General features: G+C 36.5%; 1 protein-coding gene and 1 long non-coding RNA gene across 2 annotated transcripts in view; both read right to left on the bottom strand.

The window, feature by feature from the left end:
- The window catches only part of ARHGAP24 (Rho GTPase activating protein 24), a 516,123-nt gene that overhangs the window by 293,642 nt on the left and 196,874 nt on the right, over nucleotides 1-25,607 (bottom strand). The window lies entirely within an intron of this gene.
- On the bottom strand, nucleotides 4,656-15,271 carry LOC125923674 (uncharacterized). Its single transcript, XR_007458127.1, has 2 exons — nucleotides 6,296-15,271; nucleotides 4,656-6,035 (listed from the first exon to the last, which is right to left on the bottom strand). It is a non-coding gene; the product is annotated as an uncharacterized LOC125923674 (long non-coding RNA).

Below are 25,607 nucleotides of genomic sequence, written 5' to 3'. Positions count from 1 at the left end.
ACTTCCATACATCATCCAGTGCTCACCATGACATGTGCACTCCTTAATCCCCATTGCCTACTTAACTGATTGGCATTTTTAAAAGAACACTTTGACTATTGAATAGAAAATAGATTGTAGAGATACAAGAATGGAAGCAGAAGGTCAGGCTAGTTTAGGATAGAAAAGATTGGTAGCCATTGAGATAAAGAAAAGTGATATTTGGATTATGTTTCAGAGGTAAACAGGAGTTGGTAATGTCTTGGGCATGGGGCTTAAGGAAAGACAGGATACAAGCCTAGAATTGTGTCATCATTGGAATATCTCATATACTATGGCAGGGAAGATAGAGGAGGGGAGAAACAAGATTGGGGGAAAACCAAGAATTCAGTATAGGCCGCATTAAATTTGAAGTGCCCATTAGTCATTCAAGAAAATGACAAGTAGAAACCTAGATATGTGAGTCCCAACTTGCAAAGACAGATTCAACCTGGAGATTTACTTGTGAGAGTCCCCTGACTATAAACTGCATTTGAAATCACAAACTTAATTCAGGTAATCCAGGGAGAATGTGTAGGCTGGTTAAGATAGGAGACCAAGGGAAGATCTCCAGAGCATTCCTGGATTGAGAGGGACTACAGAGGTGAAGGGGCCAGAGGGGAGGCTGAGGAGGGACCACGGAAGAAGGAGGGGCCAGGGAAGAAGGAGGGGCAGGTGTAGGATGCCAAAAGCCATGGTAAGAAAGCATTACAAGAAATGGTCATCTGCGAAAAATACTGTAGAATGGTCAAGTGAGAGCACAACTAGAACACTGACAAATGGAGTTGGCCCAAAGAAGATACTGGTAAACGCAGCAGAAACAATCTCAATGGGCTGGTGGAAAAGTGAGTCTTATTCCAGTAGGATGAAGAGAGAATGTGTGATGGAAAGGTGGAGGCAGTTATTACAGATAATTTCTCCAAAAGTTTTCACATTAGAGGGATCGGGCAAATGATTAGTAGTAGGATGAATGCAGGTACCAAGATGTTTGTGGTTTGTTCTATTCTGTTTTAGGGAAGAATGTGATATGAGTATATTTTCTGCTGGCAATGATTCAGTAGAAATGGGGAACATTAAGCCCAGAATCATTTACTGGGAAGTCTATTCATTCTCAACTAATCTTCCTATGCCAGCTCTGCTATTAAATTATTTTTCATATGTGTGAGGATCCGTGTCTAAGCTATTCTGTTGGTCAGTTTGTTTATCCCTACACTAATAATATACTATATTAATTATTACAACTTCACGTTTGGTGAGGTAAGTCTTGTTTCATTCTCTTTCATCAGAAATGTCCTATCTATTCTTGGCACTTTGCACTTTCATATAAAGTTAGAACTGCTTGTCAACTCCTCCCTCCAAAATAACCTGTTAGGATATTTGTTGGCACCTCACTGAATCCATACATCAATTCCCTGCCTACAATATGAAATCTTTTACAATGTTAATAGAATCTTTATAGAATTAGGACTTCCAATCCATAAACTTGTTATATCTCTCCATTAATATAGGTTTTTGGATGTCTTTACACAAATAATTATAATGTGTATATTTATATATATATATGTATATATACAAATTTCTAATTACATATATGCTATTATATACTACACATGCAGTATATATAATATATTTATATCAGCATATATTTTGATAAACCTTGTATCTTTTGATCTTTAAAATGGGATTTAAAAATATGTTTTTGAACTGTTTACTGCTAGGGCATGAAAATGAATATTGATTTTGTATACATCAATCTTGCTAAATTCTTATCTGTAACATATTTGAGGGTTTTCTAGGCACACATATTGCCTGTAAATAATGGCAGTTTGTGTATCTTCTTCTCCAACCCTTAAGCAATTTCTTCTTTTATCTTATGTTTGCTGACAAAGACCCACTAATAACATGGTGATTGAAGTAAAACAGCATATATTCTTAACTAAGGCCAGGTATTAGAAAGAATGCTTTCAATGTGTCATCATTAACTGTGATGACTGCTGGAGGTTTGCTCAGAATTGCTTTGTTTTGTTTTTCAATATCATGAATAGAAGTTAAATTTTTTTAAACATCTTCTTTTATACCTATAGAAATACTTAGGTGTTTTTTCTCCTTAACCTGTTATATTATTAATAATTAATTCTTAAACCTTAAATTAAGCAGAGCTGATACTATATTTATGCAACCATTGCATTTCCCCCCTGAGCACACTGCAAGATTTCATTTCCCCATCATTCTCATATCTAGGTGAGATGATATGACTGAGTTCTGACCAGTGGTAAATGGGCAGAAGTGATGTACTTCCAAACTTGTCTCTAAAACATGCTCTGTGATCTCCTCTGTCTCTTCCCATTTGTATGGCTGAAAAAAAGTGTCCTTAAAGTTCAAAACTACAAATGATAAGTGCTTAATTCTAGACATAACTGTGAGTGGTGTTTGCACACACACGCACATGTGGATGTATGTATAAATATATGTGATATGTGTAAATGTGTGTGAATCATTCTCCAGGATATTTTTTATACAAGTGCTTGGAGAACACCACCATTTTATGAGAGCTTTGAAACCCTCAGGAAATCATAACATCACAATGGGTACTACTTGATTTTTTCTAATGATGACAGTTCATTGCTGGGAAAGGAAACAGAGTTTACCACTGAAAGAATTTGAGCCCATAGAATGCCATGATCTCTAAAGCCCTTAGGAGCAAGCTATATTTTATTTATTTCTCTATCCCCAGTAGTTAAGAAGGTAATAGGCATATAGAAGGTACAGGCAAAAGTTGATTGAATGGCTGAATTAATTAAGCCACCTAATTTTTGGTGAGTTTCATTATTTATAAAATAGGGATAACTATAGTACATTTTTTTTTCTTTTTATTTTATTTTTGGGACAGAGAGAGACAGAGCATGAACGGGGGAGGGTCAGAGAGAGAGGGAGACACAGAATCGGAAACAGGCTCCAGGCTCTGAGCCATCAGCCCAGAGCCTGACGCGGGGCTCGAACTCACGGACCGCGAGATCGTGACCTGGCTGAAGTCGGACGCTTAACCGACTGCACCACCCAGGCGCCCCTATAGTACATTTTTGAACTAATACATTGGATGATTTGGAGATTAAAATCAAACAAGGTATGTAGGATTTGTAAACTGTTAAACATTATAAAAAAAGATAATGTTTTTCCTTTTATTCTCCCAAAGTAACTCATGTTGTCTAATGATAATAGATATTGAAGGATAAAATTGGGTTTTTTTTTAGATGAATTGAGCTCCCCATTCTCAGAGGAATTCAAACATGACTTGAGACCTCACTTGGTGAGGTTGTTAGGAAGAGAATTCCAATAATGTGTGCCCTTTGACCTCCCAAGCTTTAGTTTCTTTTCCAACAAGATGTAAGAGTCATGATGTAAGGGTCAGGAAGAGGAGTAAAACATGCATTCATTAGAATTATTTTAAATATAGAGAGAGAGACAGTAAAGTAAAGAGCATAGGATTGAGATTCTAATGAACTGGTTTTATTTATTTTTTATTTTTTTCACGAACTTGTTTTAAAGTCTAACTTCCAAATCCTTGGTATACAAATTTGAGAAAACTATTATAAATATTTGTATCTCTGTTCCTCATTTGTAAAATGGAGCTTAAAAAAAGAACCTTCTGGGGTGCCTGGGTGGCTCAGTCTAAGCGTCTGACTTCAGCTCAGGTCATGATCTCGCGGTTTGTGAGTTTGTGCCCCGCATCGGGCTCTGTGCTGACAGCTCAGAGCCTGGAGCCTGCTTCTGATTCTGTGTCTCCTCCTCTCTCTGCCTCTCCCCTGCTCATGCTCTGTCTCTCTCTGTCTCTCAATAATAAATGAAAACGTTAAAACATTTTTTAAAAAAAGAACCTTCTGTAGAGGGTTAGAGTTTTAAATAAAATAATACGTGTGAAGTATTTAGCATAATACCTGATATATGTTTAGGGATCAGTAAATAGTTGCCATAATTAGGATCGTTTTTTTTATCCAAGTCTAGTTTGGTAATTCATTTGGTACAGGACAGAATTTTAACACTCAATAAATGTCACCTATTAATATTATTAACATTTATAGCCTAATAGAACAAAACACATTGAAAAGTAATTCTCTCTCTCTCTCTCTCTGACACACACACACACACACACACACACACACACACACACACAAAATGTTACTCAAAATAACATATGTTGAAGAATAAATGAGGCCTGAGCAAGATACTGTTTGAGACATACATGGGTTTTCAGGTTCATCTTGCAAGGAGTTTTTCTTCAAAAAATTAGGAAATGAAAACCAGCAAGCCTCTGACCTAGAACTAAGCAAAATTCTAAACAATTTCCTCAGCTCACTCAGACCATTATGCCACCTATTAACAACAGGCAGATAGAGATTGGGGGGAGAGTGGAAAGCCTGTTACTTCCTTTCCATTCTAAAAAAGACATAGAAAATTAAGCAATTATGACATAAATCAGATGCTTTGTGCATATTCAGAACTCAGGGTGCAATAGTCCTGCTGGCCTCCTTTTCATTCTACGTTAAAATAATCAATCTGGATTTTTTGTACCAGAGACACTGGTGACCTTATTTTTGGATGGGACAATAAGCCATCCAACACTCATAATGTTCATTGGGTTTTCTTTTTTTTTTTTTTTTAGGAAAATATAGCTGGTATGTTGCATATGTGTCCAAAGGGCAGAAACTATATTTAACCATTTTTATTTTTAATGAAAAATCAAAACCTGTAGGCGATCACTGTTGTTTGTCCAGTTCTTTCTGAGGAAATTGGAAATCTAAATATAAAATCTAGTTGTATTTTATGATTATTATAACAATCAAAGTATTAATTAAGAATTTTATTGGAGGGGCACCTGGGTGGCTCAGCCAGTTGGGAGTCCGACTTCAGCTCATGTCATGATCTTATAGTCCATGAGTTCAAGTCCCATATTGGGCTGTGTGCTGACACCTCAGAGCCTGGGACTTGCTTCAGATTCTGTGTCTCCCTCTCTCTCTGTGACCCTCCTGTGCTCGTGCTCACTCTCTCTTTATCTCTCTCTCTCTCTCTCTCGCTCTCTCAAAAAAATAAATAAAAATATTAATAAAAAAAGAATTTTACTGGAAATATTTTTCTATACATAGTAAAAATAAAAGTTAAATAGGTAACAGTTTTCTCTTAGATCATGAAAGTAAAATATTAATTTAGAAAGTAAAAGGAAGGGTTCTAAATTTCTCTGGTGAGAATAATAAAAAAAGCACAAACAGATCAACTATACTTCTTCATTTTCTTTACCCACAAGCAAGGGTTAAAACAATACTTCTTTGTATAGATATTTAGCAGTGGTATTAGAAAATAAATATGAATTTAAAAATATAAACAAAAGGAGTACTCATGTAATATATCTCAAAAATAAATTTTTTAAGAGCACATGTTTCAATGAAATGTGTTTCATGTCTAGTAAAAATCTGTTTTCACTAGATTTTTAAATTAACGATTGTTAGTGATAGAAAAATACTGAATTAAAAATGGGCTCTATATTAAAATTCTTCATTATGACAAGTGAATTTTTGTAAGCAAGCTGGAATTTTATGTTATCATTTATTTTTAACTAGAAATTTTCACCCATTTCTATTTAATAATCAAGCAAAATATATTTTTACCAAGTTATCTTTAAAATATAACCAGTTCAACATATATAGTATTTAGCAGATTTGGAATCAAACAAGGAAAGAATTTTTCTAGTGGAATTTTGAGAAGTAATCTGCCCCCTCAGCTGATTTTACATCTACATATCACATAATTTTAGAGTTGGGAAATATTTTTAAGTTACACAGTTTGTTCTTCTACAAAATACCCTGATTCCATTTCATCCCTCTTCTGTTGAACATTCCAGTGAAAAGGTATTTACTACCTCTAGAGGAAGTTCATTCCATAATGGTAGCCTCTGGTCCTTTTCAAGTGCCACTTCATACACAACTGAAATCTGTCTTGGGAATTTCTGCCCCATTCCCACCCTCCTTCAAAACCATTGTCCAGGGGCGCCTGGGTGGCGCAGTCGGTTAAGCGTCTGACTTCAGCCAGGTCACGATCTCGCGGTCTGTGAGTTCGAGCCCCGCGTCAGGCTCTGGGCTGATGGCTCGGAGCCTGGAGCCTGTTTCCGATTCTGTGTCTCCCTCTCTCTCTGCCCCTCCCCCGTTCATGCTCTGTCTCTCTCTGTCCCAAAAATAAATAAAAAACGTTGAAAAAAAAAATTAAAAAAAAAAAAACAAAAAAAAACCAAAAAAACCATTGTCCAATAATGCCCTCTGGCTCTCAACATCTCTGAAGATAGTTACCATGCCCACTCTAAGTCTCTCTGTCCTGTTTATATTTTGATCATCTGTTCAGAAGCATAATGTCCAAACACCCTATCATCCAGATGGCCTTCTCTGAATCCAAACTTGTTTGCCATACTAACTGTTAAAGCATGGTGCCCCAAACCCAGTACCTCACAAGACATGTCACTGAATAGAGGTTAAGAGCATTAGTTCTGGAATCAGACTGACTTTGTTTACATATAAGCTTTGCTTCCTTGTTAGTACAATCTTAGGCAAGTTTCTAAACCACTTTGTGCCTCAGTCTCTCCATCTGTAAGAAAGAGATCATACTAGCAATTGACTCATAGAACTACTGACAGCTTAACACAATGCCTGCACACAGGAAGCACACACAAATGCTAATTTTTTTTTTTTAGAGGGAGAGAGTTTGAGTGCAGGAGAGGGGCAAAGGGGGATAGAGAGAGGGAGAGAGAGAGAGAGAGAGAGAGAGAGAGAGAGAGAGAGAGAATGAATCTCAATCAGTCTCCATGCTCAGTGCAGAGTCTGACACAGGGCTTTATCCCACAACCCTGGGATCATGACATGAGCCAAAATCAAGAGTTGGACAAATGACTGGGCCACCCAGGTGTCCCTAAATGCTAATTTTTAAAAATGATGCACTATATGCATCTATATCTGGGCAATGTAATTTAATAAAAAAGCTCTAAAATTTTGCTACCAGGTGTTCTGATTACATTGTTGTTGTTCTCAGTGAGGGTGTGGCCACTTTTCACATGAACTTCTGTATACATGAAAATAATTTTATATGTATTTGAGTAATCATCAACCTAAATGTATGAATTTTTTTTGTTTATTACATATACTCACACATTTTCTTTTTAAAATTTTCTTGTTAGTTTGGGTCAAGAAACTAAATTTTGGGTTAAAGTACAGTATGTGTCACTGTGTAAATTTTATAGTTTACAAAAATTTGTAAATGTATCATCTTATTTAAACTTGGCCAGTCTTATATTTTGTTAATTTTATAATTTGCATTTTTAATATTTATTGTCTTTTCTTTAGGATACATCTTATAGACAATAGAAGTTCATAGTTTAAATGGCATTGTTTTATTTTTAGTAATTTTTAAACTAGTAGTATGTTTCACATTTGGTGTGGTCTCATATTAATTGGAATATGGTTTAAATATGAAGAATAGATATATTCATCACAAGCATAAGAACCATCAAAATCTAAAGCAAACTCTTCAGAATATTTCTTTACAATCCTAAGTGACTGTAGTTTATTGAAATCTGTCCTTAATTTTAACACTTATTGGTAACCCCCTTTGTCAATCAAATTACTTTATTATGACTTCTGACTATTCTTTTTTTTAAGTTTTATCTCCTTGTTTAGACTTTCAAAAATATTAATTAAGCCCTACTGTATGCCAAACATTTTTCTAGGTGTTGGAGATGCAGTGCTTAAAACAATACAAAGTGACAAAACAAAAAGCACATATTGTTTGTGGAGTTTATTTGGTAAGGAGGGAGAAACATAAATATATGTGTAACATAATGTTAGGTAGTAATTAAACTTATAAAAAATATTTTCAAACAATTGAGGATAATGAACTGAGTATCATACTTTTTAACCCCCACAGATCACAGCACATGGCCTGCTCCATAGTAAATGAGCAATACATTCAGCATTTTATGATGGACCTTTTGGCAAAGGTTACTTTTAATTATTGCCCAACCTCGTCTATCACTGACTTATTTTATCTTATTTTTCTATTGGTCTCCATTCCATACGTATCTTGTAAAAAAATTTTGCAGCCATCAAAAATTTTTAAATCATAAATAAGGGGTTTGATATTAACAATTTCACATTCTCATATGCATTTTTTAAAACCTGAACTTGAAGAAGTGGTGTTATTGACTCAAGCTTGGAAGCTACAATGGTGGAAAGAAGATATATAAAGTGCAGTGTGGAACACCTGGGTGGCTCAGTTGGGTGAGTGTCTGACTCTTGGTTTCGGCTCAGGTCATGATCTCTTGGTTCATGGGTTTGAGCCCCGCATCTGGCTCTGTGCTGACAGTGCAGAGCCTGCTTGGGATTCTCTCTCTCTCCCTCTTTCTCTTCCCCTCCTCTCCTCATTCTCTCTCTCTCTCTCTCTCTCTCTCTCTCTCTCTCTCTCTCTCAAAATTAAGTAAATAGATAAACTTTAAAAAGAAAAAATGCAGTGTTAGAAACCAGTATGCAAATATATACAGTGGATCTACTGATAATCACCCCAAAACTGGATATAACCCAAACGTCCCTCAGCAGCAGAGTGATGCCTCCATACAATTGAGTACTACTCAGCGATGAAAGGGAAGGAACTACAGAAAACACAGAACAGCATGGATGAATTTCAAATGCATTATGTTTTATGCAAGAAGCCAGGCTAAAGGGCACATGCTGTAGATTGCATTCATAAGATATTTGGAAATGAAAAAGCTATAGGGAGAAAAACATTCTGAGTTGTTACCAGGGGCTGAGGGTAAGAAAGGGAAAGACTGTGAAGAGGCACAGGGGAATTTTTGTGGGGTTATGTAGCTATTCTTTACCTTAATCGTGGTGGTAATTACATAACTATATGTAAATTATACCTCATTTAACAAATGCAGTGTGGGGTGGGGCAGGGGGAGGAGGGAGTGCTGGAGGATTCCCCATTGCTGCCAATTCAGTCAACTCAAAGCAGTGCTTCTTTCCTCACCCCTGTGTTCCAGCCCATCTACAGTCTCACCCTGTCCACCCGAGTATCTGGTCTCTACACGTGACTCCAGTCAGACTGATATACCCTGCCCCATGAAATAATTTTGCAAATTTCTCTTAACAGGAATGCCCAATTCCTGTTGTCCTCTTTTTCTCACCTAGGTAAGATGCTCACAGGCAGGAGTTACATGCATCATGCATTTTTGCAAACTTCTTCACAGTATCTATCACACTCCGTGCAGAGAAAATAGTAGTAATAGTAGGTGCTCAAAATATTTGTAGAATGAGGAAATTATTAAATAGATGAATTAAAAAAAACACATGCATGAAATTCCTATAGAACTATGGCTCTTGGTGACCAGGCAACATTCATCTGCCTTGTTCTATTTTCATTGCCTTGACAGGATCTCTTTTTAACATAAATGAAAGATAAAATCTCCTTTCCAGCTTCATTTTTGCCAACAATGACCCAATTGTCTAATACATAATCTTGCTTAGAACTTTAGTTTGTTTTTACTAATTTTTCTCCATCATCCCATAAATATACAGGTTTCTCTTTTCTATCCTTTCCCGCATGTGACCTTTCCTCTCACGTGGGTCTCTGTGATGGTCTCACGGGCAGTTTTTGACGTACACCTCTGTCCATCCACAACCAACCTTACACAGAGACAGCAAGGGTCTTTCCCCTCACTGTTTTGAACAGATCTTATATTTTTCAGACCCATAAAGTGGCCTCCGGGGATCCCCTGTAAGAAATTAAAATTTTGCTTATGCTTATCCACAAGTTAATCACCCAGCTTATTGAAGCTGGGTAGGTGTGGGACTGAAGATACTAGAATTTCAATACACAAATACAAAAACCAAAACCAAAGTCATATCACAATAAGCATCATCTACAATTTCACAACAATGACATCTGAGGTTCAATGTTCAAAGCTGAGTACAAATGATGCTCTAAATTAAACATAGATTTAATCTTAAAAATTTTGGCATGTATTCTGAAAACAATCTCAACTATAGTATATCAAAATTCACAAACCCCTGAGGCAAGGTGAACAAAACAAAATATAAACTCACCTTTTTTTTTGTATTACACTGAATAACTCATTGATGATTCATATAAGAAAAAAATTACCAAATTGAAAGAAACTAATTATTTTTATTGTGTCTTAAAAGCATATCTTTTCCTATAATAATTTAAAATCTATAAAAACACTAATATGCCAAAGGATATTGAAGTATTTCAGTTAAAAATTCATCTAATAAATATATACCATTAACATGAATATTAATAAATTATTAATTATTAGTAAGGTTGACATCTGTGTACTATGATGCTAGGAAGTAACCTGGAACAATCATTTGAATATATGCATCATGCAAATTTTAAGAAAACTGCATCTATGGAAATATGACCTACATTTGTTTCTCTTAGCCAAAAAAAAAAAGACTGGATTTTTTAAAAAAAGAAAACTAGTTTCACTTCTCTCTTTCATTCTGCCTTTTCACCAAAACATGAGTGTACTTCCCTTTTTAAGTTCCTCCTCCTTCATCCCATTGATACATTCATATATAGAGAGACATAAAGAGAGAAGCTTTATTCCATTTGGGTGTGCATATTTTACACACATGTATGTTCTAACCAGAGAAAAAGAAAAAGAGAGACACACATATTCAAAGGCTGACTAGAGTGGTGTACAGATGAAATAACCTTTCAGAAGGAGAAATATGCACCATGGGGCTGATGGACTTTGAACAGCCTTCTTTAGACTGAGGAACTGGATCCAAATCTCTGGTTATTTTGTCCTCTCAGATAAGACATGAAGGATGTGTGATCTGACCACACTGCAGATGGTTTGGATGATCAGCTTTCAGGAAAGAATTTTATTAAATCCGCTTGCCACATGTTTTCAGTCAGCTGGAGCCCTCATTTTATTATACAAATACATACAGCACACACGTTTGTGCATGTCTCTAGATGGATCTTGAAGTCCCTAACTCTACAGTGTGTGCTAATGTGAGAGTTTACAAGTTTCCTGAACATCTGTTGGGACCACCCAAGAAATTCTTAATCTTAAAAAGAGAAAATTGCAATCAACCAAAATCAGATATGAAATGAGATATGAAATACAAGAACAGACTTCCTATTTATGACAGCTGTTCCAAATTCTTGATTTATTGATGCTATTTATTTTGCATAGGATGTAGTCATGCATGAGGTACAACATTTTTGAAAAATGAAAACTACAAAAACAACAACAAAAAAGTACCTAGTGGCTCTTAGGCAATGAATACAACAGATAGATATCGTGGTCATGAAGATAAAGGCTTTCAAGTGTGGTGTGGCCATCTAGAAGAAGAAATAGAAGTAGCTGATGGAGGCAGAATTAACAGAAATGGTTATTGTCTTAACTCCTCTTTCTATAAAGCTTTTCTTTAAAACTTTTCTAATTATAGAGACAAACTAATAAAATACCCAAAAGTTATTCACTCTATTTGTTACAATGAAATATTTCCTCCTCTTCAAGATCGACTTAATGAATTAATTTCCAGGAGAAGGGTATGAAAAACTCTCAAAGAATAAATATTGCAAATTATATGTGCATAAAACATAATTTGGAATAATCCAAAAATAGTTTGACATAATCAGAAGAAAATATTTTTTTTTCTTTTGCCTGCTAGAAGAGAAACCACAGAATGAAAATGCTCAACACAGGGTACTTCTCAAAAACAAGACTGATTTTGCATTGTTGTCCTTAGCGATACCTTAAAAATACATGCATAGTTTCCTTCAAATCAAACTGACAATAATAGAAGTGAGGTTTTAAGTGAAGTCAATATAAATTTACATAAATGTTAAGGATAAATGCTCAGACTTTTATCCTTAACTTGATACTCACATATTCAACTACTTTATCTCCACCCAGATGTCTAACAGACATTTAAACTCAACATGACCAGAATTGACCTCCTCATCTGACCCCCAGCCACCATCCGCACTACCAACAAACCTGCTCTCCCTGTAACTCTTCCTATCTCAGCTGATGTTGATTTTGTCCTTTAGTTTGTTCAGTCAAAAATCTTGAAGTCATCCTTGATTCCCCCCTTTCACACTACACCCAGTGCACGAGCAACTCCTGTTGGCTCTATCTTCAAAATATATCCACACATATCCCCTTATTCTCCTGTACAGTCTCTTAAGAAATAAAACTCAATGCTAGATGTGAGTTTTGAAATCTTAATTCAGTGTGCACAACTAGTGTTTTGTTAAAATTAATGGTTGATAGGGAAAGATATCCTTTTCATCTAGCTAACTTAGTAGTTGTGCATTTATTCATTCTGTAATATATATTGAGTGCTTATTATAGGCCAGGCACCATTCTATGTATATATCAGTGAAAAAAATAAAGATCCTTCTCCTAGTGAATCTTACACTTAATTATGGGAGACAGATAAGAAACAATACATAAAATAAGCACATTATGTAGTATCTTAGAAGGTAATAAATATGGAGAAAATTTTAAAAAAAAGAGTGTGATCAGGAGTTACTGAGGTGGGGATGATGTCAGGTTACAGATTAAATAAAGTGGTCTGGATATGCCTCTTGGAAAAGTGAAATTTTTAATAAAAACTTGTCCCTTCTGCATATCTAGAAAGAGGATTAACAAGAAAGTGTGCAGAACAAAGTGGTGTATCCTGCCCTAGTCTCTGATTCAAATCTTTTCTCATACTAACCAAAGGATCACTTAGAAAGGGAGAAAGCAAGGAATGGATGAGGTGAAGAATGGCAGCAGGTAACAACAACAACAAAAAATCTACTTGTTATGGACTGACTGTGTCCCACCAACATTCATATGTTGAAGCCCTAACCTCCAATGGGAAGGTATTTGGAGATGGGGCCTTTGATAGGTAATTAAGTCATGATGATGGGGCCCTGGTCTGATGGAATTAGTGTCCTTATAAGGAGAGGCACCAGAGAGCTTGATCACCCCTCCATTTGCCTTGGTACCCCACGCCTCCTCTTCTCTTCCCTGTCTCTCTGTTGCTCTGTCTCTGTCTCTCTCTCTCTTGCTGTGAATCCCCAGAGAAAAGGACATGTGAAGACACAGCAAGAGAGTAACAGTCTGCAAGCCAGGAAGAGAGCCTTACCAGATCTGTCTGTGCTGGCACCTGGATCACAGACTTCCAGCCTCCATAATTGTGAGAAAATAAATGTCTGTTGTTTAAATCACCCAGTCAATGATATTTTGTTATGGCAGCCCGAGTGGACTAAGCCAGTTATACAGTGTTAACTGCTGAAACACTGAAAATGTGAGCTTATGAATCCAGGAAAGATATTACATAGAGAAGTATCATGTTCAAGTACGTTTATAGCACCTCACAAATGTTGAGACATTTAATATTCAATTAATCCCACAAAACCCTGTTAATTCTCAGAAAAATTTTGGCATCTGCCAACTTCTCTGTCTTCTTCACATATTCCCCTATTTTAGCCTCCTGCAAGGTTTTCTGGCCGCCCTTCTTTCCTCCTCAGGCAGCCACAGCCCACAGTGACAAAAACCCTACTAACCCTCCGTGTGTCCATCAGTTCATCAAATGATTAAATATGAAGATTCTCTGGTAAGAATCCAAGCTCCAAACTGATAAAGACGTTGATATATCTGCAAACCTAAAATAACTCAGTGTGCTTATAACGCAGAGGGCAGAACTATAACAAAGTTTTAGCGAATCCGTGGTAATGTAGACACTGCTGGCTAGCTTCCCTTCCCATTTTTCTGTTCCTCACTCACACTCCCCTCAAACACACACCTCTTGCTTAATCTTGCTTTATAAAGAATATTGTATGCTTGGCTAAGAAAATATATTAAGATGAAACATAATTTTTTAAAAGGACTGAGCATTTCTGCCAAGTTTTGCAGCTTTTCCCAAATTGGGATCTCCCAACTACAATATTAATTTATTATCACCTCTAGTCAGGCACCCTTCCTTTTTCTGCTTGCCTTCACCTCCTTCACCCCCACCCAGAGCATGTCCATGTCTACCTTCTACGCTTTACTCCATTCTTCATTCAACCTGCAATGCCCTTCCCATCCCCTTTTGTTTGCAACATTTGACCCAGTCTTAGATCTCAATCTCTACCTTCTTCACCATTATTTTCCTCAGAAACTAAGCCCTGTTGATTGCCATTATATCTCATTTGCTAGCTTCCCTTCTAAAACATATTAACATATTTATATTATCCTATTTGATACTGAACTATGCTATATGACTGAACTTAATGCCATAGCAGTGTGTTATGTTATTCTAAGTAATGCTTACTGTTTTCGTGCATGTCTTTTTTTCTGTACACAATGAGATCTTTAAGCTTCTTCAGTACAAACACAGAGTTACATAATTCTTCATGACTTCTTTAGAGTGCAGCCCGATGCTAAGGACAAACTAGTTCTCTGTCTATATAATAATAATTAAATGTTGGTTAATAGCATAAATACATGCCAGTTGAATAACTGAGTTGGAAAACAGCACAAAACTTCAAGATCCTTCCTTCGCTAGCTGACCTTGATTTTTCTTCCAATGATCATCTACAACTCAAAGGGGATTTTTCTTATGCTTTCCATTTTAGCATATTCATTATCCATTGATATTGTCATCCTCAACTATATCTAAACTACACTCTAACTACATCCTTCTAGGAAAACTCTTTTGTCATTACCCATCCCCTTCACTGTTTATTAAGCTGTTGGCAAGATAGAGGGGTTCACAACAACTTGATAAATGTTCAGCTTGTCCCATCATTCCTGCATGATATAAGTGAAGCAGGGACTCCAAGCTGAAAGGGCAGCTCCCGCCTTAGCCATGAGGATGATTTGTTGGGTACTTTCATTCTCAATAAGCACAATCCGGTAGTGAGTTAAGTTGAAAGAATTTGCTTGAGAAATAAAGTGCTTGTACATATGCTATCAGTGAACTCTTCCCAGAAAACAAAATTGTCGCTTAATGCAAAAAGTGTATAAAAGGTTAGCCAACTTAACTTAAAATAACACAGAGCCATTACAGGCATTAAAAGTGGAAATGGAAATATGCTAGCAAAGGGAAAGAAACAAACGGTGAATCTGAAATGATTCAGATAAATCATTCTGCTTGTCACATTCCAAATAAGGTTAATATTTCTTGGATATACATCCACCCTTTCCTTATTCTAACAATATATCTTCTTCCTATTACTTAGGTTACCAACGTGAGTGTTACACTCTAGTAAAAGCTGGTGATGAAGCAGGAAGAAATGAATACATTCAATATTTACTCTTTTAGGGATTTAAATAGGCATTTTAGGATTCAGTTCAATAAAAATAAAACGCTGCTGGTCCCTAAATGAGACCCGTCACTTGCAACCTGATTCATATATTCTGAAAATTTACCATCATCCTAATATCTGGAAATGTTAGCCCATCTTCAAAATGCTACATCCTCTTTTATCTGTGTATGGCCAAACATAGATGAAGAGGAAATTGACCACTCTTTTGTTTGCCTTAAATTATTTATAACTTTGTTAATACATTTCCTTCAGGAGAACAAATTCAAGTTATACTTGATCAGTGTATTTTCTTTAAGGGACTGTATTTGCTTTTGAGTATCATATGCATTGGGGGTGTGATATAGGGACTGGCAAACACTGCATAATGTATTACACCAATTAATTTGCTCTCTTTCAGATAAAACTGATTATGAGGAAATTAAATGGATCTACTCTAATGAATATTAACTAATAGCAGTTAATTTGAAAACATCAGTCTCTAATTTATTTGACTTCCTGCTGTTATCACCCATCAAATGACTTAGGTGTGATTTACTTAGCTTCAGAGTTTTAACATATTAATTTCAATATTTCAGGGTCAGTGACAATCAAATAGAGCACAAGTCCTTCATTTATAACCACGCTTGTTATGACAATGGGGTTTTAGCTCAAAGTAGAAGGTTGACAGTTTATAAAGAGATACCTTAGACAAGATTTTTTTTTCCATCTATGGTACGACTGGGAATTCTGGTTATGCTAAGGTAATAAGATTCAGTGTTTAACCTCTTTTAAGTGGATAAGCAAACCAGGAAGTAGCTAACCGCCCCCCCTTGCCACGTTATGGACAAACATCTCAGATGAAGACAAACCTTATTTTTTTTGTTGCATATTCCATGGCCTAAGAGAACATGAGCCATGGTCTTTTGAGAGTGGCAGAGAACTAGCAGTCTTGTATCAGCATCATTTAATTTTTTACATAGGGATGGAAAAATGCAGGTAACAAAATTTCTTTCATTTTACTTTTCACAATGAAAAGTACAGAGTAAGCTAAAAACTACATATATAATACTCAGAGCTCATAACATAGATGATGTTTGGGGGTTGAATTCTACTAAAATCCTAAATAAAAACCTGTAGTTTGGACTTAAAATAATACACTTTAGAGTTTTAGGCATATCTTTTCTACCTTCACATTCATTGTTGTTTCCTAAACTGAGCTCAATGTTGCATTTGTATTTAGTTATTTACCTTTAATACCTTATGTATAAAACTAGACCACTGTGTAGGGCTAAGCTCATTACTTGAGGAGATTTATTTAAGACAAGAGTCATAATTTAATTCTAATATTAAGATGAAGATCCATCTATATAATTAGGAAAGGAAGGAAAACTCTCTAAAATTTACATATACTTGTCTAACATACTCTTTCTTTGTAGCCTACGTAGGCTACAGCTAAACTGAAAAATGCATTGTTACGTGTATGTAAATGTATTTATGCATATCTATGCACTTGTTATGTAAAACACACACACCCACATGCATGCATCCGTGGTGAGACAGTGAGAAAGAGAAAGTCAGAGACAGAGTTTAAGGTCAACAGAACTTTTTCACCATGTTTACAAACAGTACAAACATTTTCTAGTCCTTTACCAATTACAAAAGTTAATACGAGTAGTTCTATCTATCATCTTCGGTACAAAAATTTTCATTCCAAAAGCAATTGTACTCACACCATGGTGAGAAAGGCAGATGAGGTCCTGTTCTGCTGGAGCTTACGTGTGGTTGACAATAGAGTCAGGGAAGCTCTGACTGTTCCATTGCCAGCCTGACTCCAAATCCCATCTTCTGCCACTACCTAGTTGATGTCCAAGTCCCTCCTGTATTAACATCCAGTGACCCTCTCCCATTTGAGCAATCCTATAGTTTCCCAGAACTTAAAGAAAAGTAAGAGCTATGTACAAATAAAAAAAAAAAATCAATCAATCAATTACTGCACCAGTCTAATCTGTTCCCTACACTAAATGCCCTCTGGAAAATCTCAAAACTTCTGCCTACTCATTTCTCCTTAAACAAACCTTTTAATTAAAATTATTTTTAATTGTTTTTCATTTATTTTTGAGACAGAGAGAGACAGAGCATGAGTAGGGGAGGGTCAGAGAGAGAGAGAGAGAGAGAGAGAGAGACAGAATCCGAAGCAGGCTCCAGGCTTTGAGCTGTCAGCACAGAGTCTGATGTGGGGCTTGAACTCACAAACCATGAGATCATGACCCGAGCCGAAGTCGCATGCTTAACCGACTGAGCCACCCAGGCTCCCCTTTAATTGAAATTATTAATCAAACAATTCATTTACCTACCTTTCTATCATCCATCTATCTAATTAGAGGCTGGAAAATTTTTCTAGAAGTTGACGAACTTATGGCCCTTTCCCCCAATTCTATCTCTACATGGACAAGGGGCAACACCTGATAAAGATGCAAAAAGATTAGTGGAAAGATTTCTACATCAGGAAAGGGTTCTTTTCCTTACTTTCTGTTGGAAATCTCTCTGAAAATATTTGTAAGGCCCATATGTGTTGGCCAAAAGTCTGAAGCAGAAAAGACTAATTGACTGATATAATATATATATATATATATATATATATATATATATATATATATATATAATTTTAGTAAAAATCTTATTCCCCTTTTTTAAAGTACTCCCCACACCAGTGAATTCTTATAGTTTAGGATACTAGGGAATAGAAGTGTGTTCAAATTTCACAAGTACAGTTGGACTTCACAAGTTAGGCTTTCTTTTTCAATAAGCAACCAGGTGTTGGAACTTATTTAATGCATGCAAGGCATTCTTCACAAAGAGAAATAGGAGAGAACATCTCTCTCATACACATTGGTTTATAGCCTATAAATATTGTTGCAAGATATTATGAGGAAACTTTCCAATGCTAGACCTCTCTAGAAGTTAAATTGGGAGCTTTCATGAAGTCACATCAATATAAGCAGTCATCAGACACTCAATTTTCCTGGTGAACAACTCTTTGTCATGACTTGCTCTGGAAAAGTACAAGTTCCTAAGTTTATGCATGTTTGTTACCTAAAAGAGGTTTGATAATAGAGCATATTTACTTCACACTCTGAATTTAATAAGTGTTTAGATTATAATCTGATAGTGTATTTTTTCTTTTTTTAAAAGTCTTTATTTAAATTCCAGTTAGTTAATATACAGTATAAAACTAGCTTCAGGGGTACAACACAGTGAGCCAACACCTTCATACAACACCCAGTGCTCATCACAGCAAGTGCTCTCTTTAATCCCCATCACCTATTTAACCTGTTCCCCCACCCACCTCTCTTCTGGTAACCATCAGTTTGTTCTCTGTAGTTAAGAGTCTATTTCTCAGTTGGCCACTTCTTTTTCTTTTTGTCCCTTTGCTCATGTGTTTTGTTTCTTAAGCAAAAGAAGTCAATCAAAGAATATGTTTTGTCACTAATCATCCGGGAAGTAGAAATCAAGACCACAATGAGCTATCACCTTCTATCACCTCATACCTGTCAGGATGGCCATTATTTAAAAAAAGAAAAATAATAATAAAAAGTATTGAGGATGTAGAGAAACTGGAACATGTGTACACTGTTGGTAGGAATGGAAAATGGCATAGTCGCTCTGGAAAACAGTATGGAGGTTCCTAAAAAATTAAAAATTGAACTACCATATGATCCAGTAATCACACTTCTGGGTATCTATCCAAAAGAACTGAAAATAGGATCTCAGAGATATATTTGTACTTGCATATTCACTGAAGCATTATCTATAACAGCCAAGGGATGAAAACAATCTACATGTCCATTGATGGATGAATGGATAAAGAAAATATGGTGCACTCACACAATAGGATATTATTCAGCCTTTAAAAAGAAGGAAATCTTGTCATATGCCAGGACATGGATGAACCTTGAGGATATCACAGTAAGTGAAATAAGCCAGTCACTGGAGGACAAATATTGCATGAGTCCACTTATATGAGGTATCTGAAGTAATCGAGTTCACAGAAGCAGAAAGTAGAATGGTGGTTTGCAGAGGTTGTGGGGGAGGTGAAATGGAGAGTTGCTGTTAAATGGGTACAGAGTTTCACCTATGCAAAATGAGAAAGTTCTAGAATCAACCATACAACATTGTATATATAGTTAAAAATACTGTACTGTACATTTCAAAATTTGTTGAGAGTAGATCTCGTGTTATATGCTTTTTAAATCACATTAAAATATATTTAACAAGGTAATGTATTTTAATATTACAAAGTATAACAAATTCAAAATATTTAAAAATAACCCAGGATACCTAATCTAATAGAAGCCATGTTTTTATATAAATTAGCTCAAACACTTTTTCTTAATAAGTAACTGAGTGAAGAGTTAAATGAGCAAATAAAAGATCAAACAATTTAAAGATCATGGTCTAAGTCTTTGTATAGATCCATCTATAAAATGAGGTTTTTAGGAGCAGTTTTCTCTATAGCAATAAGCTAAGCTTACCTTCACAGACTGGGATAGAATTTCATCATTCTATACCATTATAATGTGTGAGAGAATTTATGTAATTATGTGCTGACAGATGGGAACTTTTTTAATGGAAATAATATACGTTCCCTCTTCTGCCATTCTCCTCAACATACCCCAAGTTATAAGAACTGTCCTTTTATTATTATCAAGACTCCTTGCCTCCTATTACCTCTCTCTCTCTCTCCCTCTCTCTCTCTTTTCCATCCCCTCCCCCCACCAACACACACACAAAATTGAAGGAGATAAGAATTGGTAATGAAGTCAGGGGAAGTGAGAAATTTGGCTCATCCAATCTTTGAACCTTAATCTAAGGATCAGCATAGATACAGAAACCTGTCATTTTCCCTCATTTCTTGGAATGTAGCAGGAAGAGAAGGCAGAGAGATCATGTCTGGCAGTGGGAAATTCATCATCAAATACACGTTATATGTCTTTAAAAGTGTTTAATACATTAGATTAGCATGAGATGCACTGGCTGCATTGGTGAGAAACAAGAGCAATGATACTGCATCTTGAGGAAGTAGTCTCTGAAGGAGAAGTTCTCTCTACCCTGTCTCTTTGTCCAAAGTCCAATACTGTTAAGATAATGTAGTTCTCACAGTGCCTGCTTCCAAAGGTCTGTCAAGAGAAGGTAAATGTGTTATGCAGGCAAGGTTCATAGAACCACATAAAATGGCAGGAATATTTTTCTCTGGATTATTCAACTCCAACCCTGGACTTCTGTATTCCTTGAAAGACAACTTCTTGAATTCTGTTTCTGGAGGCTAAACTGATGATTCTGCATTTCCAAAACATCTCCAGCATCTTTCTTCTTGTTTTTTTTCCCAAAGTAGTGCAGGTTGGTCTGTATTATGGTCATGTGAGAAAGACACTGGAGCTGGAAGAGTCAGGATGGCGGTCTTTGATTTTCCTGTTTATTCCATAGAGTTCATAGGATGAAGCCTCATTGCCTCCACTTTGTGAAAAATGCAGAAGTCTGAGGCAACACAAACCACTCTCTATTGTCATTCAAGTTAGATATTAAGCTTTCTGGTAATACAGTAAATAAGCATATGATTTTCAAATTAAAGCACTCTGTTGGGATACCTGTGAGGCCACATGATATAAGTAATCAGGAATTCTTGTCTATCTGTGACTGTCACATTTCTGTATACTTTTTTTTTAATGTTTCTTTATTTTGACAGCATAAATGGGGAGGGGCAGAGAGAGAGGGAGACATAGAATCTGAAGCAGGCTCCAAGCTCTGAGCTGTCAGCACAGTCTGACACGGAGATCGAACCCATGAGCCATGAGATCATGACCTGAGTCGAAGTCAGACGTTTAATTGACTGAGCCACCTAGGCACCCCTATACAGTTTTGTGTTTAATGTAGTGGCAGGGGACTCCTGGTACTGGTACTTAGGGGTCACTTAGGGGTCCAACTCAGCTTGGTGAATGCTTCTTGGAATAGATCCTTTTTTAGAGCAGTGTGTAACACGGTGGTTAAGAGCACAGACCTGAGTCAGGCTGATTGATTTGAATCGGGCTCTATACTATTTATACTATTTCCTGACCTTGGGCAAGTATCTTAACTTTGCCTCAGTTTCTCCATCTATAAAGTGAGGCCAATAGTGGTACCTACATTCCAGGGAGTGTTTTAAGGATTATAATATGTACTTCATATAAATCATTTTCTGAACAGTACCTAACACATAGTAAGTGCACAGTAAGTCTTACCTACAATATTTATTTTTCCCTCTCTTTCCATAAGAAAGCATTTTGGTTTTGAATTGAAAGTACTAATTAGATGTAATTAAATGCATGATTGTAAGACACATATTAATAAGGCTGATCTACAACTGCTCTCTAACTTGAACAATTCAGTTTCCTCCATGAAGATCATGTAAGGACTGTTAACCTGTTGTTATTTTGCATAGGAAATACGAATACACAGATTTTTCTGAATTGCTGCACTTAAGTTTCATACATATAAATTCTTTGGCACCTTTCCTAGCAAAATCGGGCACTCTCTGGGGTGAGGTTGTGATTTCCAGATGCATTTAGAGAGCTCCGTGCAGCTGTTATCTCCTACTGACTGACTCCGATGTTCCAAAAAGGATGGAGCCCTGGGAGGGAAGTGGATTGATGAATGTCATCTGAGTTAGCAAAGGCTTTCTTGAACTTACATCATGTTTAATTGTGTCAAATGCTGTTCATTATGTGGTTAGGTTTGTGGTGTTTCTTGGAGAAAGGAACAAGAAGAAAAACTGCTGGCATCTGAAACAAAACCAGAAATCTCTGTTCACTGGGGACCTCAAATTAGACTTGAGTCATAGTACTGTCAAGTTGCTCATACTGGAGTCAGCTGGGCTGAATGGCTTCTTATAATACAATACACACATTCTTATTTAATCTCAGTGTCTCATTTTTTAAAAATGGGGTTAGACATTCTCAGAAAGCAAGATTTGGGAAGGGTTAGGACAGAATTTTTAGTTTCAAGTCTTAAAATGATCTAGGAGCTTTCCTACATATTTGAAGGCTATCCCACTGGACTTAGAGAAAATTCTGTGGTATTTCTTATATAAAAGCTCTGGTATGTTCATGTAAGATCCACTCCTGGATTCTGGGATGATCCTTTCAACAAGATATGCTCTAAAAGTCCTCCTTATAATATTTGCCACTTTATCTTCAGAAAAATCATCAGGAAAATATATTTTAAAAAAGGTTCATCACCAAAATGTTTTTCTTCTTGCTAGAGGGGACTGAGAAGCTTGCAAAAGAAAATGTAAGTCCTAACTCATGACATATGCAGTCTTGTATCCATCCATAAAAATGGACAATAATATTGTACATGGGCTTGACTTCAGAATACTTCAATTTTTATTTCACCTCTGCCACTTACTGCTACGTAACTCTGGGTTAGTCAATAAACCCCTCTGAATCTCAGTTCACTCTGAAACATGTAAAAGCATTTATCTCACAAATTTCAAATACTGTGTGAATATATACTAGGAGAAGGGTACTATGCATTGGGATGATGAAGCCATGGACCCCATCCCCAGGAGCTCACAGACTAGTGCCATCAAACTTTGAATGAGAGAAAACATATAAAGCTTCTTTGGTATGTTTTTAGCTCTCAGCATTAATTGGTTTCAACTTAGGAATATCTTTCCAAATCTGTAGTTTACTTTGGCAGTATACCATTTAATGAATGATTGACTATGCATTGGGTGGTAGGCATAGCTTTTTAAAACTCTTTCTTAATTAGAAAGCTAATTAGAATTTGGGCCATAGATAGGTATGTAGGGAGAAAAGGAGCAGGCAGGGAAGATACATTTCAGTAATAAAAGATAGGTTTCTTTAAAATGAGAGTTGTTCAAGAGCAGAAAAGTAAACTATTAGATGTCAGTTGTTTCTGCTCAATGGGACTGTTTAAACAGTCCAGACAGTCTGGGTAACGCTCTTGTTAACCAGATTTATAGCATGGGATATAAATGTGACTGGATGACATAGGTATTGATGATATACTTTTCCTATACTTCCTCACTGGATGACCATGCCACATTTGGGCCACTGGAAGGACATTTTCATCTCCTTGGAGGGGAGTAAAATCAGAGGAAAAAGTACAAATGAAGAGCAAAGCACAAAAGCCTCAGACCAAGAATATGACAGAAAGTTCAATTAGGCAAAACCAACTTATGTCTTCTTATCTGCTTCTTATTTCCACTTTCAACTATGTTAAAAAACAAAACAAACAAAAAACAGAATATAAACTAGGACCTTTAATGGAAGAGAAGATTTGAAGGAGAAGCCAGAGAGACAGACACTGGTGAGAATCTTGGAGAAAGGACCTTGTGTTCTGACATCTGTGTGCTGAGGCTTGAGGTCACTTTTTCTGGAAAGCAAATGCCAGGGTTTCTCATGCACCATTCCAGGATGGTGCATCCCAGCATGGTGTAGAGTATGGGACTCCAGGGAGCATGCAAGAGCAGTTAAATATTCACATGTCTCAAAAGGAGGCGCTGGAGTTAGCTGAGAATGGACAGGGTTTGATATGTAGGTGAATAAGATAGAAAATCTGTGGGCTGAGGACCAGAGACCAGTAAAACCCAGGACAGTATCTTAACAGATACAAGTATGCAGATGCGATTTCTCTGAAGCAACGATTCCCATTGTAGTGGATGCCAACGGGGTCTGGATACCTCTTCAGATGTTACAGTGCCATGTACTCTCTAGAACACAGTGCACATTTTGGAGCCAGGGAGGGAAAAGAAAAGTCCTGTCTCAAGTGATTGTAAACCTGAAAATGGCTAACAATTGCATGAATCGTGTTTTGATTATCAGTCAGAATAAGAATGTGCAATTCAGATTAATCTATAAAACTAGTTAGATAAAAAATATAGTTACGTTTTACTTTACACTGAGTTTGTAGCCTGAGAAATTGATACAGCCTAACTTTACAATTCTTTTCAACCCTGAGTATCTAGAATTATGGCTAGGGGCCTAAGCTTTTGTTGTTAATTGTACTTCTCCAATTGCTTTCATTATTTGGCTCTTATTTTAATATTTTGTTTGTGCCTTTTATTATACTTTAAAAATTTTTTGAAGGTATTATACATAAAAACAAATTCGGGCATTGGACCCAAGATCTCTGGCTGATTATGTTGAGCTTTGATAATGTTTTAAAGTGTTTTTTTTTTAAGTCTGTTTATATTGAGAAAGAGAGCACGCATGCTCAAGTGGGGGGAGGAGCAGAGAGAGGGGAGAGACAATATCCCAAGCAAACTTGAGACACAGGGCTCCATCTCATGAACTGTGAGATCATGATCTGAGCCAAAACCAAGCGTCAGATGCTTAACTGACTGAGCCACCCAGGCGCCCCTTGTTTTTCATATGAAAATAACCCTTTTAAAATAACTTAGTAGAAGACAGCCTACAAAATTGAAAAATAACACATAATACCAGCACATGGTTACTCATGATCATTTTCCTGACGTTAGATAAAAAGTGTATCCCTGACTTAAACAGATGTGTGTACCCATGGCATCACTTGTTGGCTAGTAAACCTGGACTTTATTCCTTTTGACAGATCACTATTAAAAGAAATGAAAAGATCAGCAGGATTTTAGCAGTGAAATATTATCAGAGGACTCACAACTGTTCATGCTTAAAAACTCACTTCACCATCAACAGCAGCAGCAGCAGCAACAGCAGCAGCAGGGATAGATACATCCTTAGTGAGCTGCCAGATCCAAAGGCTAGCTGGAAAATATATTCTGAATGTGAAATAGGCTAATTAAGCCCATCATTGCCTGGCTGTCACCCTAAGGGACAGCAGGGAGGTACAGGCTGAGTACCTAACTAGGTTGGGTGGCAAACTTGAATCCCCTTCACCCCTCAAATATGCATGTGAAGTGTGGACTGTCTGCCAAGGTCAGGAGTACAAGATAAATCTCTGTGTATAATCATGCTAACATAAAAATGGAGGATTAAAATCTCATTAAGATGTTGTGAGGGGGATGAAGAGAGAAGACCGGAGCAGAAGGCAAAGCAATGACCTGTACGTGCATCTTTTGCTAATGGCCTTTATTTAATCAAAGCTTCTTGACTGAGGATATCCACGCTGCTCAGGAGCAAAGCTGCTTGTTGTAAAAAGCCTGCAGGAAAGCACTCTTCTGCCCCAACAGGAGTGCTCTGCTC

The sequence above is a fragment of the Panthera uncia genome, chromosome B1 (assembly GCF_023721935.1).
Source record: "Panthera uncia isolate 11264 chromosome B1, Puncia_PCG_1.0, whole genome shotgun sequence".
Lineage (NCBI taxonomy): Eukaryota > Metazoa > Chordata > Mammalia > Carnivora > Felidae > Panthera > Panthera uncia.
This window is presented reverse-complemented; position numbering and strand designations above follow the sequence as displayed.